The sequence below is a fragment of the Ailuropoda melanoleuca genome, chromosome 4 (genome assembly GCF_002007445.2).
Source record: "Ailuropoda melanoleuca isolate Jingjing chromosome 4, ASM200744v2, whole genome shotgun sequence".
In the NCBI taxonomy this organism is placed as follows: domain Eukaryota; kingdom Metazoa; phylum Chordata; class Mammalia; order Carnivora; family Ursidae; genus Ailuropoda; species Ailuropoda melanoleuca.
Genome location: NC_048221.1, coordinates 83,044,822 through 83,060,285, shown reverse-complemented (window position 1 = coordinate 83,060,285; position 15,464 = coordinate 83,044,822). Strand labels below are relative to the sequence as shown.

General features: G+C 38.0%; 1 long non-coding RNA gene across 2 annotated transcripts in view; it reads right to left on the bottom strand.

Moving 5' to 3' along the window:
- LOC117801973 overlaps positions 1-11,624 on the bottom strand; it is a 203,531-nt gene extending 191,907 nt beyond the window's left edge. For both annotated transcript variants that reach the window (XR_004624903.1, XR_004624902.1), the window contains exon 1: positions 11,464-11,624. This is a non-coding gene — a long non-coding RNA (uncharacterized LOC117801973). The remainder of the gene's footprint in view (positions 1-11,463) is intronic.
- Positions 11,625-15,464: the final 3,840 nt, after the last annotated feature.

The window sequence follows — 15,464 nt, the reverse complement described above, 5'->3', positions numbered from 1 at the left end:
ACCCAGAGGAAGGTAGCCCTGTTATAGAAAACTAGCCACTGCCCACATAAATGAGATGTTGCCAAGAGCTTTATATTAAGTGATGTTACAGAAAACTGGAGAGAGAGTTTGTTATGGTTTGCATAAGGACAACCGGGGAGAGCTTCATTTTATGTTGAGCACATATATGTGAAATACTTAGTGTGTAATTCTCTAAGAAGTAGATGTCCAAAAGGGATTAAATGTGTGAGAAGTTTAGAAGAAGAAACGCCCCCAGAGGGAGAAGGGGAGGGAGCTGGAGAAGGGAGGGAGAGCCTTCAGACCACAGTATGGGTCTGACCTTATGAAGGGGAAGCAACTGGGGAAGAATGAAGACCAAATAGAAAGTTTCCACTGCAGCACATTTCCAAGAAAGGCTCACTCAGGCCAATGGGGAGTCTGTCTGTCTGCCTCCCTCTACCCTTCCTCTCCTCCCTTCTCTCTCTCTTAGTTTGAATCTGCATTTAGAATTTAAGATTGTTTATGACCTCAGGAAAAGGGCATTGCTATGATTAAAGTCATCATGAAGTACAAAAGCACCCTGTTTCACAAGTCATCACAAAGGGAATAAATACCCCAATCTATCATAAGCCTCAATCTTGAATCTTAACAGGAACTCACAGAAGACTGAACCACTAACATTTATTGAGTGATTATGGCGCCATGATCTCTCCTAAGCCCTGTGGGAACTGACTCACTCAGTCCTCACAATAATCCCACCAGGTAAGTATTAAATTATCTCCATTTAAAGATGAAGAAATAGAAGCCCAAGCTGTTTAGTTACTTATCATCATCATGAAAGTAGTAAGTGGCAGAAGAAAATTCAAAATTAGCCCATGCTCATAAAGACTGCATTTAATAGCAGCCCAAGGAACCTGGCCAAAGGTGCTATGTGTTGCAGAGGCAGCTGTACCCCAAAATGTTCTCCTTCCTGTCCTCCTTCCATACTGTGGAACTGTTGATCGGCCACCCTGCCCCTCACACGGCTTTATGAGCAGTATTTGTCAATACTCTAGACCGAGAAGTGATGTGTGCCACTTCTGGACCAGCACATTTAAGAAGACAGTACAGACTCCCCATGTGTACTTTCTTCTCTAGACTGGAACCCTTGATGTCTTGTGACCCTGAAAACCACAGGCTGCCAATAGCAGAGCTGCCATTGGCTGAGGTCTTTGAATGCTTTTGTGGGACACCGTCCCGCTACGGACTGACTCTAAACCAACTCATACTTTTGACCTTACTGTGTTTCAGTCATTGTTATAATCACTTAATAAGGGAAACGGAATGTTATAGCAGTTATCCTTCCCTGCTTAAGAAGATGAGGAGTTATCTCCCCAGAGGGGCATGACATAATTGGCTTAAAGTCACAGAGACAGTGACAGCAGAAGCAGGAATCAAATGCAGACCAGGAGCTCTGTGAGAGGAGGAGAGGCAAGAGAGAAGGGAGCCTCAGAAGTCTTGGCAGAGGCCCACTCAGTCTGACTGTTGTCTCCGGGGAGCTACTCTAGAAGGTGGTACCCAGCAATCCTCGTGTCAAAAGACTCTGAGTCAAGTGTTGATGCATAGGATGGGTCTATCCACATTGAAGCAGGACCAAGGTACCACTGCAAATGTAAGGCTTGCAAAGTTGATATGAAACAGGGTGGCACCATGAGCCATTGTGTGGCAGAACAGATTGTTGGGGTCCTTCTAAGTGGGAGAGCTTTCTACCCCAGAGAAGTGGGAGAAAAACAGGATTCAAAGGAAACCACTGTGCAGATTGGGCATTTTTGGTTGGCATGAGGAGAAGGGCCACAGTTTGATGATATGCAGTGATTCACTAGTGTACTGTCAGTCTCCAAACTCAATTCAAATCCATACAGAGAATCTACCAGGGAAAAAGTAGATATTCTCTCTCTGTTCAATGACCATTGTCTGTCTAAAGGGCACTAAAACCCTGAAAGCCACTGCATTAGCCTGAGGTAGTCAACGCCTTGTGGATAGCAAATCTTTAAAATACTGGGCACCTCTGAACGTAAGTCTCCCTCAGGCCTCTAAGCCTTTTAATCCCCATCTTTCATCCATGGTCCCAAGGAAACTCTCCCTGAAGCATGGAGAATGATCTTTAAGCACTTGGAAATGACAAGGCCTTTCTGTGCTAAGAGCTCAGGGGTCTAAACCTGTCCCTATCATGGTTCCTATTCCAACATAGCAACTCCTTGGAACCCCAGGGTAGGGTAAGTACAACACAGTATGTTTTTTCAGGGGACAAAGGGTGCTAACTACCCAAAAGTACATTGCCCACTCAGGGTACATTGTGCATTCTAAAAACATACGAGTGCTCTTCTGCCTTCAGGAAGAAGGTAAAAGCAAGAAAGTGGATTAAATGGACAAACAACAGCCTACTTCAGATTTGGATATTACATTGTCTTCAGTGAAGTGTTTCTAATGTTCTTGAAGCTTGCAAATAATGAAAAGGGTATCCCGCCCATTGAAATCCAAGTAAATATGCTGTAATTGGTTTAGAGTGCCTTTAATACTAGTGTTCTCATGTTTTAAAACTCTTTTTTCCAAGTTTCAATAACATGTTCTTGAAAGATACACTCTCTAAGTAATTCTTTGTCCTCAGGAAGACACTCAAATCACTTTTCTAAACTGATGGTCTGGCATCCTTCCAGAACTGATTTAGAAGTTATGGCTCACACCCCATGTCTGAGTCTTCTAACCTTGGCACATTCCTAAGTCCCATGAATAGGGCTGGCAGTTGGGAAGGATGGCTATAAAAAGAGAGAGAGAGAGCTGCATGCATCTAGCTCTGTTTAGCAAATTTTGCTTTCACGAAAATCCTAGAGAGTCAAGAAGACATTGCCAAGATACCTACAAGATCTCAGAAACCTGTTGGACCATTCCATATGCCATATCACACTAAAAATAACTTAAATTTCTATACAGCTTTGTAGTTTGCAAACACTTTTATATTCATTATCTCATTTGATCAATATAATAATCATGGAAAATATGCAGAGCAAAAATTATTATCCCCATTTGATAGATAAAGATACTGAGGCACAGGGGGAGTTATGTTCAAGGTTACTCAGCTTTTATTCCCTCAGGCGAGAAAGAAACTCAGTCTTTAGGCAGGGAGTTTGGTTCTCTTTCCACTATTCACTCCGCCTCCTCAGAAGCCAGTCTGAATTCTGGTGTTACTGAAGCAGTTTCCAATCTGCTTCTGATGATGGCTGGGCTGCTCACAGTACTGGTCACACCAGGCCAAAGAGGAGAGATCATGGTCACTGGGAGGAATGCCACCTCCACACAGAATTCAAGTAGGCATTGGTAGAGATATCAATAGAGGAGAAAGCCTCCTGACACATAGCATCTTAAAACTTCAGCACATGGGGCGCCTGGGTGGCACAGCGGTTAAGCGTCTGCCTTCGGCTCAGGACGTGATCCCGGCGTTGTGGGATCGAGCCCCACATCAGGCTCCTCTGCTATGAGCCTGCTTCTTCCTCTCCCACTCTCCCTGCTTGTGTTCCCTCTCTCGCTGGCTGTCTCTATCTCTGTCAAATAAATAAATAAAATCTTTAAAAAAAAAAACTTCAGCACAAGCACACATCATTTTCACTAATGTGCAATTTCTCTCAAAGCTCTTTGGAATTAGGGGTTTGCTTTGCCTACTGTGAGAAAGGCATCCACCAAGCTAAATTGGGCCCTCAGGCATGCACCCAGCTTTCTCAGAAGCCGATACTATTTAGATGGAGTCCTTCCATGCACATCTCCCAGGACGGTTTTAGACAGCCTATGAGTATACTTTATTTCCTTTAAAACAAGTAACCTAGAAAATGAAATAACACATATTAGATTAAGCTCTGTCCCATTTGGCTAATTCAGAAGTTAATGGAAGGTCTCTTTCGGTCATTGGTATTGGCAGAGACACATTTAGTGAAACTCTCGTGGGAACCTCACACAGGTACAGTAGCAGCTCTTACCCGTAAATTAAGAATGGCACTTAAAGGCAGCTTTTTCCTCTCTAAGAGGGTGCCATTCAGGTTTCTCTTGACAAAGGCCCTGCTTATCAAACTCCCCTAAAATACAAAGAATCAGAGACATGGGGGTGGGGAAGGAAAGGAAAGAGAGGAGGGAGACAGAGAGAGAGGCAGAGAGTGACAGAGAGAAAGAGGGAGACAGGGAGGGGGAGGAGAAGGGGAGGAAGAGGGAACTAGACCTTTGAAATGGGTATGATACAGTGGAAAGAGAAGGAACAAGATCACTAACAAATACAATGGAGGTGTCCACCTTGCATGAAGTTTATGGCAATTAAAAATTTATTTCACCTCTATGAATCGCACACAGTGCCTACCACATGAATTGTTTATACTGGAGATTTAATACAGAACACTGATTTATAATTGTTCTGTGAAGTAAATGTTGACTTTAAAAATAGTAGAAGTAATAAAAAATAAAGCTTGACTGCTCCATGACTTTAACCCCAATCCCTGTATTGAAGCAAATATATCCAGAATCAAATCATTTCCTGAAGACACATTCTGTCTAATTGTTTCTGTGATCTTCAATTCTGTAACAGAGTTGATGAAGCTACTCCACCTGCCTACCGCTTTCCTGAGAGTTAGTCCTCTTCCGAGAAAGAATAAAAAATGCAACGACCTCCTCATCTTTTTCTCAGATGCATCCTGAGTCTACCCACCATGATGAGAAGACCATTCATATTAGGAACTGTTGAATCATTTTATTTTGTGCCTATTTCATTTTTTGTATCTATATTTACAACTGCAGGAGGTCTGGAGATTTTTTTTATTGTATTATATTATTATATTATATTGTTATATATTATTATATTATATTTATTTATTTTTGGTATCTGAGTAATGCTAGAGTAATAAAATTAGGTAATTTTGATGTTCTTCTACATTTAGGAATAATTTAAAATTAATTGGCTTTTGAAGTTCCCAGGATTTGTTTTAGTACTAACACTTTTAATACATTAATCACTGTTTAAAATTGTATTTAGCTGGTTAGTTACTTATTTCATTTTGGCTACTGCTTTAATTATTTCTTTCCAATTATTCTTCAACATTTTTGGTAATTTACATTCTTCCGAAATACTTCCATTTCACTGAGGTTTTCAAACTTATTGGAACATAACTTTGCATAACTCTCTTATGATTTTTACAGTCCCTGAATCCATTCTAAAACTCATGCTCCCATTTCTAATTTTGTTTGTGGTTACCCCCTTTATTAAAAGGGACAAGCTTTTATCAATAAAATCATGTACAAAATAATTAACATATTTTGATATAAAAATATATAATACATAAATTTAATTTATATGAGAAATATAAACATTGTATTATTATATAAATAAAATAGTTTTTGCTAATATATAGAGATGATTCATCACTTCTGCTACTTTTAGATTTCTGATTCTTTCACTATTTTTAACTTTATTACTTACTTCATCATATTTTTATATTTGTTTAATTTCCAGAGTTTTACTTTTAATTCATTTCTAATTATCCTTTATTTCACCAAGGCAATGAAATATTTAAGGCTATTACTTCACCTCTGAGTATAGCTTTGGCTGACTCTTACCAGTTTCAGTTTGTAGCATTCTTCATATTTATTGTTTACTGAACCATACACAATTTTATTTTTTATGTCCTTTGAGCCATAAGTTAGGTTCAATTGGAAGTAACCTTTTTAAAACACTTTAAAATAGCCAGTTGAGAAAATAACTATTTATTCCTAATAACATTGATTCTAACTAAGTGGAAGATACTTTTTACCATTATCTGTTACTTATTAGCATCTCAGTTTTTGGTCAGGTACTTTTCAGTTCTTTCTATATGTACATTGCCACATGAAACTACTTTGATTTTCTGAGAGTTTGGGACTAAGTTCTAGAGTACAGAAAGTTCTAGCATATATACTGCTAGAGCTCCATGAGGGCAGGGACTATGTTTTGTTGTTATTGTTGTTTTGTATAGGTAGCCCAAAGCCTAGCACAGAGTAGGTACTTAGTAAATGTTTGCTTCATGTTTATTTGACTTAATATACACTTCGTTCCAGAAATTCATAGTGGTCATAAATATTTACTTAATAAATTACTATACCATACATTTTTTAAAAAGGACTTCACAGAGAATTTACTGTATAATGATTTTGCTAAAACCACCAATGAAAAGAACAAAAAAATGGACCAGGAATTTTCACCTATTCTTGCAATAAGGAAGGGCAAGGTTGTTGTAAATAGAGACATGTAGAGAAGAACAACAGAAAAAAATGAAAGATGAAATGAAGGTCTCTTTCACCCTGCGAGCAATTATGCCCAAGGGCTTTAGCATAGCTTCAAAATTAGTTCTTAAAAAATGTGATTTCCTATGTGTTTTTCTTTTTATTTTCTGCCTCCCTCCCTCCTTTCTTTCACTTCCTATCTTCCTTCCTTTTCTTCCCTCTACCCCTTCCTCCCATCTTCAGTAGTGCTCAAAAACCACTTTCAGTGATGAAGGCTGACATCCCTTATTGGATTTGGGGTCTGATTTATGTAAAAGAATCAGCTATGTCCACCCACCTTGCATTCATAATCTTACACTATTCTAGTCATCAGAAATAGAATCTCCATCATTCTGTAGATGGAATGGAATCTTCCCTTTTCTCAGCATAAATTCTCTGCCTTAACTTCACAGTCACAACCCAATAGGGAAGCAGGTTATCTCCCTTGTACCCCACTTGGGAATGAATGAATGTAATAAATATCAAAAGTTAACAGAAAACATTGAGACTGCTTAAAAATCTTGGAAGGAATATGAAACCATAAATTAGCAAAAGGAAATGGCTTAATTGCATTATGCCAGAAGTCAGATGCCTCTTAAGCACAAAATAACTGTTGAGGAACAGAGCTCCAGTGAAAGCAAAGCAGAAGGTTGGATGAAAAGCAGGAAAATGATCATACCCCATGACTCTTCTACTGGCTGGCACCCAGCAGGGCAGCACTGCAGGAGAGTAATGACGCCCATTTTACAAAAGGAGACCACGACCATTAGAGAGAGAAAATGACTTTTCCAAAAGTCAGAGCAGTGATCTGTGTTCAGTTCTTCAGATTACAAACAGCCCTACCACATCACAGATGCACCTGTTGCCTTTTAAGAATCTGCTCCACCAAAAAAGATCTATTTCCCAGTCTCTCATGAGATCCACTTCTCTATCTAGACCTTTGTCCTAACTGCTGCAGTCTCTGGAATTCTCTCTCTCCCCACTCTGTGCCATGTGTCTAAATTCCATGTATTCTTCAGGGAGGAGGTCAAGTCTCATCTTTGCCACATTCCTTTGCATATGACTTCACATTCCTCTACACTTCCTCACTGTGGCAATGACTTGTCAATGAACCATACATTTGACTTATGATTCTAAGCAGCTTGAAGGCAGGTGCTGCAGGGTTCTTGCAGTGTGGTTACAGTGTGTCATTGGAATGCTATAGCACAAATCCCAGATTTTAGTTATTGAAGAACAACAGGTGAAAAAGAGGACAGTGAAAATGAAAGAAACCAAGAAGCCAATGACTATAATCTGTCAATAAGATAGCCCATCACACAGAAATGCCAACAAAACTGTTCAGGGGTAAATATTCCAAAACAAAATCTTCCCTTAAGAATAAATATCCACAGGGTACCTGGCTGGCCCAGTCAGTACAACATGTGACTCTTGATCTCAGGGTTGTGAGTTTGAGCCCCACATTGGGTATAGAGATTACTTAAAAATAAAACTTAAAAAAAATGAATGTACTTCCAATAAATTACTCTCTCCTTAAAACTCCAATACTAACACAGATGATTACCTAATGTCAACAAAAACTTCCCTGAATGATTATTCCCAAGTATCTTATAGCTTCCTATGAATTAGTTGGATTTTGAGGATTTAACCTTGAAAATTTTATTAGGATCTTAAACTTTTTTTCAGAAGTTTTTCTTTTCAATGTACTCTGAATTTTCCAATTTCATGTACATATTTAATCAATATTTTAATACTTAATAATGTTTTAGGACCTGCATCATTTTTCCAACTCTCTCCTATGGGACAATGACATAATACACAGTAGTTAATGCGAGTTATTGAATTTATTTCCTTACTTGCTAAATAAAAAAGAAAAATTTTCCCCAAATTTTTAAAAATTGGAATTGCCACATAGGCATAACTAAGTCTGTCAAAAATTTACATAACACTAAAGGAGCCTATCCTGTGTTTGCTCCCCTAGCCAACCTCACCATTATTCTATTGTTATATGAAACATTTTTTCGGGGGAGGAATGAATTTCTGACATCTTTTTTAGTTTGTATTGTTCTTCTTCCATATCTGTGCCTAGTTGGTAGGCAGGAAATCTAATTCCCTGGGAAGCATATTATCTGAAACTTACAATCTGTATATGCCACAACGTTTAATTTTTTTCTAAATTTCCCCTCATCCTCTTTGTCGATACTATTTTTAAAAGTCATTATTGCCTTCCAGCTGTCCAAATTTTCTTCTCATTTTTCTCTTAAAAACTGACTTAAAGCAAGAGGTCAATATCTCCGCCATCATTAATTTCACACCCTCCTCTTCTCATTTATTCACTGGTCTTTTTTCTCTTGAGGATCACTTTTCTCCTTGATACATTTATAAAAGAGCTCCTTACTCCATCTAACCTCTTTTACTAGCAATATCTCATTTCCCATTTTTGCGCTCCTTATCTTTCTTTGCTAACTTTAAGTTGTTCTGTCTATTTTTATATAGTTCCTGCCTTCTCCACTCCCAGGGCAATTGTCCTGTTATACACAGATCGTGAACAGCCATTGGGGATGACAAACTGTATTTTTACTAGAATTCTAGAGGCAGAGGGTACCTGCAGTCCCGTGTTCTGTTCAGTTCTCTCACTGTTACAGTGCAACAGAGGTTTGTTTTTGTTTTTGCACTTAGACTATATTGTCTTAGGCTGCTTCACACCTATCTACAATTATGAATCTTAATAATCTTATTGTATCATACATATTAGATTTCTTCCCAATGTGTTCTTCAACTAGGAACCATAGCTTGTAGTGTTGTGATCAATGATCACATTTCTAAATAGGCAGTGGAGAGAATGGAAATGATTTAGTCTATAAGGGTGAGGTCATTTGCATACTGTTAAGTGATTTACATGCTGGCACAGCCTGGAACTGGTTCAGAGGCTTCCCCACATTTCTCCCTTCATAACAAGGTGTAGCTTATTTTCCTCACTAAAAAACTGTCCTTTATTTTCCTCTCGCATGCCATTCTCTCCCACTGGAGAATAATACACACTAACACAAGCATGACATTGCCAGGTAGTCTCTATCTTCTGAGCTAATTTTCTCTTTGGCATAATTCATCATCCCCTCTGATTTTTCAGGGCTGGTGACAATGGTGACTCCCCTAATATCTGAATGAAGTCCTTCATAAATATTTTGCTGAGTGATTGATATCTCATCTAGTTATTTTTCTCACACCTCTTCCCCTCCATATATAACAGATGGGATTCTATCTTCAGAAGCAGATGTTGTGGAAACAGTATCAGGAGCCCAGAAACCCTCGTTCTAGCCCCAGCTCTCCCATTAACTACCTCTGCGATCTCCATGAGTCATTTAACCTCTCTGGGCCTCCATTTCCATGTCTTTAAATTGAAGTTGAAAATGTCTTCTTCAGAGGTTTACCAAGGTGATCAGAAAAGATGTATATAAAGATATATATACCAAAACGCTTGATACTGGGATTCTTGACACCTCAGCTAAATCAGGTTAACTTTTCACAAAATTAGATGAAATACAGATTATTTTCTGTTTCACCCATCCCCCTTATTAGCTTCTCATAGTAATAAGCAAACACACTTCCAGGAAGGCCGTTACATTTCGAGAAATTACTACTGGTGAACTGTCAGATACTGAACAAAAAGATAATTTTAACCACTCCCACCTCCATCCCCATCCATGTATCATTAGCAACCACATTCTCCACTTTTATTTGTATGACTTAGGAGGGACCCTGCAGGGAGAAGCAAGGGTCTTGTTTGATTTTTGACTGAGCCTCATTCATTGAAGTAAGGTGTCAGGGCTGCCTGTGGATCTGGAAAGCATTTTGGAAGTAAGAAGCAGACAAATGTAAATCTTTTAAACCCCTATGATAAGCAAACTCTCCTCAGTTCAACATATAAATATAAACATTAAATCAAATCAGATGCTTATACATTTTTTAAACCCATCATAAAACATTTTGTTTTGACAGCTTGGTAATGTAAAGTAAAAACACCGACAGCCAAAAGAATCAGCATCTTTGCCTGCCTACTACCTGAAAGTCTTTCCTGTATATAAATAGAAAAAAAAGAGAAAGGAAAAAAAGTATGTTTATGTAAAGGGAAACACTGATTTACTAGAACTGATTGCTTCATAGTCTAATTACTTTTCAACTGGCTGTTCCAAATTAAGATGTCATTGATGGCTTTTGGTGATATATTTCATTTTAAGCAAATTTATTCTATAATAGAGTACATCATAATGGAAAGCAGAGTTCCTACTCTTCCCTCCTCTTTGTAGCCTGATATCTTGACAAGTAAATTAAATTTAGCAGTTAAAATGCTTCCATTAGTAATTTTATTAAGTTAATTAAAGAATCTCTCTTTCTGAATTTTAACTACCTTCCTTTCAGAACAATGTTGATTTCTTTTTTCTTTTTTTAATTTCATGTGTTTAGGGACTGTGATATATTCTAGGGCCAATCAACAAGTCTATCAGGATTACATTTCTGTGGGCAAGATTCTACTAAGAAAAATCAAGTAAAAGGAAAAAAAATAGCTCAAAAGTCTTTGAAAGAGACGGCCAGTTTCATATCACAGAAGAACTAGGGTTTTAGTATCTTTTAAAAAGGGAAGAAGAGGAGGAGAGGAGGGGAAAAAAGTGAAGCGAAACCACACTTTTTGGGCTATGTTCCTAGGGGAAGGCGGAACTCCTAAGTAGTGTCTCCATACATAGAGGGTAAATCATGAATACTTCAAGTAGAGTGTAGTTTATAGATGTAAAGAGAAGAACTATAGCTCTTTTCTTCTTACTCAGTAAATGTGCAAGCGGTACTGAACAAGATCCTGAAAGCTGCACCTCCTTTCCTTCCTTCCTTTTTTCCTTCCTTCCTTTTCTTTCTCCCAACATCGAGATAAAGAAGGTTTAAGAGCTTTATTGTCCTTTGTCCCTAATTTGATCCCTTTTCATCCTGGATATAGGTTTTTACGATGGTGCTCCACAGACTCAGAGAAAAAAGAAAGTGGGTCATCTGGTATATTTTTTAAATTAGAAATGATTCTCCCTGACCTGACCCTTAACTGAGAAAGAATGCTACCCTTAGCCTAGAAACATAATTTGTATATACCTGACCACATAACAAACATGTTTTTATTAGAAATTTACCTCTTACCTCTTTGATATCTTGCCATTCACATTCCATCTATTCTTTGGTGAGGATCTTTTCCAATTGTTTTGAAGATCTTATTGTTTTTTCATATAGCATTCAAGTCCAGTAGTGAAATCTGTTTCATATTTGTAATTGGTTTTCAGCTCTGGAAGAAGCCCAAATTGTAAGTCCCTGTGAGTGAAAAAGAAAAAAAACAAAACAAAACAAAACCAGAATTTAGTTATGCAACCTGAGCTTATAAAAGATGGGGGGAGATCACTCAAAGGAGAAGAACTTGCAAAGCATCTCCTTTAACCCCAGTCATTTTGGCCCAGCTTTTAACCTGGGGAATGACCAATTAAATGTGCAAACCAAAAAAAGAGCCATTGGAATTGTGAAACTATGTGGCAAAATCCTCATTATTAGCCTCATGAAAGAAGAATGTGTGATTTTAAAATAAAATACCAGAGAAAGATGTAACAAGTTTGATGCAATAGGTATAGTTGGCCCCAGTTGTGAAAGATTTGATAAGCTTCTTCTTACTTGTCCTTCACCTTCGAGGCTTCTGAAGAGGCCTGAATATCTGGCTTAAAGTGAGTGATGCTACTTGAAATGAAAAGCAAGGAGATTGCAAATCACTCTTCTGCACAAGCTTGGAATAAGCTATGGCATGGCTGATGGACAGATTCAGGTATTTAAGTGAGTGTGATTTCTAAGCAACAATTTCTAAACCCTACATTGTCGTTGACCTCCATCACGCGATTGGACATGTTTACGAAGGCACATGCAGTGGAATGAAATGCACTGGGAAAAGTGCTGAAGTCATTTTCCATCACCACAGCCGTATTACTGCAAAATGAAGCCACATTATCCTGATCAGCAATAGACACCAGCTTCACACCCTTCTTCTGCTTAATAGTCTGAGTCCATTCCGGCACAGAACCTTTCTTTTTCAGGAGTCCCAGCTATGGGTTTGGTTGGAGGAAGGTAATCTAACATACATGCTTACTTAAGGCTAAGAAACAAAAAAGGATGTGAAGAAATGGTACAGACTATACTTTTGTCTTTTCCATTTCTTCCTCTCTTTCTTTCCTTCTTAAAGGCAAAGATATCATGAAGATAAAAACTGCCCCAAAACAAGTTTTCCCCCCTCTGTGATTTGATTGGTCAAAAAGCAAAAGCAAAGTACCACATAGCAGCCTTTTATATCAAACACAATTAACTGTACCTTGAAATGATGGTCTACAATTGTATGTTCAATTAAATAGCTAAAAGCAATTTGTAAAGGTTGAAAACCTCAATTGCACACTGAAGTTACATAGGTCTGTTCAGATTTCCTGCTTCTTCACAAAGGCCCAAGTTACTTCTTCAAACATTAAAAGCAGAAATTTTCATTGTCTAGTAGACACTCCCAAAAAGCTTTATTGTCAGTTAAATCAAATATTTGCATTGTACCTTTTCTTGAACCATGTCAGAGAGAAAAACAAAACACCAATAAAAAATAAACTGTTTTTCATGATCACCAGAGCACTGGCTGTCTCTGATCCAGTCCCACTTTGTCTCTATTGCCCATTGGAATTATTTCTGTGGACTGCACTTCATCCATTTTTAAGTTATATTCTGTGATATATTTCATACATATAGCAATTTTACCTAGGTTGGCTGAAGCTATTTCCATTTCAACCACTGATGAAAAAACAGTGTTGATAACAGCCAGAGCACAGCAATCTACAATTATAGCCATTCCAATTGCTTGCAACCTAGTGGTAAATTTTTCACATTCCACTTATACACATCTATTAGACTATAAGATACTCCAAGGCAGAGACCATCTTATTCATCTTTAAATCATTACAACATCTGCCGTAGTATTGGGTATATTGATCTCAAATGGTGAAATAGAATGAATGAGTGAATGAATGAAGGAAGCAGGGAATTAATATTTAAATACAGGCAATGATTATTTGTGTTACAGTTGCACTATACTGAGAACTGTCTGGAAGGGTTTTCAGAGCGCGACAGAAAAAGCTTGGCTGACTATTCTTGGAGAACACGTTGACTGTTTGTTGGATGGAGACAGTTCACCAAGAAAGCAGATTTTGACCCTTCAAGAACTTGAATGTGATGATGAGTTTATGACAGTTCTAAAAGCCAACATACGGTCGGTGGCCAGATTGTGGTTCTGGACTGAGAGGCTTCCATTTGGAAGGCAGACAAGCATTTGAATTATGGGTCTAATGAAAGTGTCAATAGCAATCCTGTTACTAGAGGAGCTGTAAAACCCTGCTTAATGAACTAGGCAGGGACACAAAAACACAATGGTCTAAAATGTACTGTATGAGAAAATGATAATTAGCCCAGATTTCATGTACAAGATAAAATGCATAGGGATGATATTACCACTGAGCAATATTATAGCCCTTCAGGGGACTGTTTTGTTAACAGGGTTTGGCTCAGCTTTTTCAATCCTCTTTGTATGAGTGGAGATGTACGACACACAATCATGAGCTGTGAGTTGGGGAAAGAATGTCAGATGGTAAAATTCCTATCATAGATGCTGACAAACGTTAATGACAATAAAAAGGGTTCTGGCCTCATTAAGTGTTCATTGTTCTTTAGGAGGCTTATGTGATATGGGATGATATGCCAAATGGCCTCCTGCACAAGAAAAATCAGGGTGAAAGAGAAAGTAATTCCCTGATCTTGAAGTTTACTTTTCTAGACCACCAAACATCAGCCAGGAAAGTAAGGCAAGATGACTGGGAAACAGCCTCTTACTTTCACTGTTAAGAGTGAGAGAGCCACTGAGGTAGCCCTGAGTACAAAAGAGAACTTTGAACTTGGAATCAGGAGGCTGAGACTCTAGACTTAGCCCGCACTAACTCTGAGTTTGAACTTTCTCAGCTCTTAAAAAAAGGGTGGAGGTGGCTTAGAGTGGCACTTCAAGAACTCTGAATGGCTTAACAAATCATCTGAGGATTCTGTTAAAATACATATTCTGATTTGGTTGGTCTGGAGTGGGTGTGAGATTTTGCATTCTTAACAAGCTCCCAATTTCTGCTGATGCTGCTGGCCTATGCACTGCAATATGAGGAATAGGTGACTAGATAACTATTTCTTAACTTGCAAATTCTATGAAACTACCAAAGTCAGTGATAATCTGTTGGCTACTTGTTACTGCAAGTGGAGAGAGATGGACAATTACTGAGGCTTTAGTATCATCAATGCAGTCTTTTCGTGTTTTTTCCCCTCATCTTTAAAGTCTAAATAAGCTGCTCTAATCTAGTTAAACATTATATGAATATTCTGTCCTTTTAAAAAATAAATTGATCAGGAATATTTGGTAGTGGACTATTAATGCTGTTAGGCCAGCTAACTATTGCTTTTGAATCAATTGTTTCATGACCAAATGGATTGCATGTGGAAATATAAAATCAGAAAACTGAAAAATATGAGTTAAAATTCTGAATCCATACCTAATAAAATAAGAGCAAAGAGGCTCAAAAGATAACAAGTAAGATATAGTGACTATACATAAAAATTAGCACGATAGCCATAGAATGAAATGTAGGTTAAGGCTTGTACCTTACACAAACAGTATCCTAGATGTTTAGCCTGTTGAAAGTGACCTAGAAAGCTATAATCCACTGGGTTCTCTTCATAGATACTTTCTTCCCTCTTTCCCCAAGCTTAATTTCTGAGAGAGCATATGCATATGGGGGAAGGAGGGAGGAGTACCACGTGAATCCATGGCTTTAAAAAGTATTTCACTAATCTGAAGACAGGGATTTTTGTATTTAACATTTTCTTGATCGCACTAAGAACAATATTTGGCACATAATAGGAGCTCAACTAATGTTTGTTAAAAGGAATGAACTGAAACCAATGAACATTTGATAAAATTGCAAGACTGAAATTAGGTGGAACTTCACAGGATCTTCAATAGTTTAAAGGGTCAAGAGTTTGGGGGCGGTGGTAAGTTGGGGAAACGCATCCTTGGTTATAAAAAAAAAAGAGTTCTTTCT